Source organism: Arachis stenosperma, chromosome 5, assembly GCF_014773155.1.
Source record: "Arachis stenosperma cultivar V10309 chromosome 5, arast.V10309.gnm1.PFL2, whole genome shotgun sequence".
In the NCBI taxonomy this organism is placed as follows: Eukaryota; Viridiplantae; Streptophyta; class Magnoliopsida; order Fabales; family Fabaceae; genus Arachis; species Arachis stenosperma.
Window position 1 is genome coordinate 97,151,949 of NC_080381.1, and position 1,933 is coordinate 97,153,881.

The window sequence follows — 1,933 nt, forward strand, 5'->3', positions numbered from 1 at the left end:
CACTCACGTAAGGTATTACTTGGATGACCCATTGCACTTGCTGGTTAGTTGTGAGGATTTCAAAAGTGTGATTGCAAATTCGTGCACCAGGCACCATGACCTTTGAGAAGGCTCTGTGTGACATGGGGTCAAGTATAAATCTTATACCACTCTCTGTAATGGAGAAACTGGGGATTTTTGAGGTACAAGCTACAAAAATCTCATTAGAGATGGCAGACAAGTCAATAAAACTAGCTTATGGATTGGTAGAAGACGTGTTAGTAAAGGTTAAAGGCCTTTACATCCCTGCTGATTTCATAATCCTAGACACTAGGAAGAATGAGGATGAATGCATCATCCTTGGAAGACCCTTCCTAGCTACAGCAGGAGCTGTGATTGATGTTAACAGAGGAGAACCAGTCCTTTAATTGAATGGGGACTACCTTGTGTTTAAAGCTCAAGGATCGTCCTCTACAACCATGGAGAGGAAGCATGAAAGCTTCTCTCAACATAGAGTCAAACTCTAAGATTGGTGTTGGGTGGCCACAACCAAACTCTAAGTTTGGTGTTGATCCCCCACATTCAAACTCTAAGTTTGGTGTTGTGAGGTCCCAACAATGCTCTGAACATCTGTGAAGCTCCATGAGAGCTCACTGTCAAGCTAATGACATTAAAGAAGCGCTTATTGGGAAGCAACCCAATTTTTATTTATCTATATTTCTATTGTTCTTTTATGTTTTATTAGGTTTATGATCATGTGGAGTCACAAAACAATTGCAAAAATTAAAAACAGAATAAAAAATAGCAGAAGAAACAGCACACCCTGGAGGAAGAGCTTACTGGCGTTTAAATGCCAGTAAGGAGCATCTGGCTGGCGTTTAACGCCAGAATAGAGCATGAAGCTGGCGTTAAATGCCAGAAACAAGCAGCAGTCTGGCATTTAAATGCCAGGATTGCACTCTGAGGAAAGCTGGCATTAAATGCCAGAAACAAGCATGAAGCTGGCGTTTAACACCAGAAACAAGCATAGAGCTGGCGTTTAACGCCAGAAACAAGCATCAATCTGGCGTTAAACACCAGGATTGCATACAAGGGCATTTTACACGCCTAAAAGGGTGCAGGGATGAGAAATCCTTGACACCTCAGGATCTGTGGACCCCACAGGATCCCCACCTACCTTATCCCTCTTTCTCACACATTTTCATAACACTCTTCCCTAAACATCATTCACCAATCACCTCAATCACTCTTCCCCATCACCTCGTCACCACTCACATCCATCCTCTCTTCCCCATAAACCCCACCTACCTTCAAATTCAAAATCTATTTTCCACCTAAACCCACCCTAAATGACCGAACCCTACCCCTCTCCCTCCACTATATAAACCCCTTCATCCTTCTTCATTTTCACACAACACAACCCTCTCTTCTTCTTCTTTTATTCTTTCTTCTTTTGCTCGAGGACGGGCAAACCTTTTAAGTTTGGTGTGGTAAAAGCATAGCTTTTTTATTTTTTCATAACCATTGATGGCACCTAAGGCCGGAAAAATCTCTAGAAAGAGGAAAGGGAAGGAAAAAGCTTCCACCTCTGAGTCATGGGAGATGGAGAGATTCATCTCAAGGGTCCATAGCTCAATAGTAGAGCATTTGGCAGCAAACAAGAGAGCCCACTCATGGACCTCAACAAGAGCATGAGGAATTCCCTCATCAAGAAATCCCTGAGATGCCTCAAGGGATACATTTTCCTCCACATAATTATTGGGAGCAACTAAGGATAGGAACACCAAAATCACTAGGGATCAAGCAATAGAGGCAAGGAAGAGACATAGAGGAGCTCAAAGAGCACCATTGGTTCTTCAAGAGGAAGATGCCACCCTCACTAAGATGAACTTATTCCTTAATATCGTTGCTCTTATTTTTCTGTTTTTTCGATTTTTATGCTTCATGTTTATCT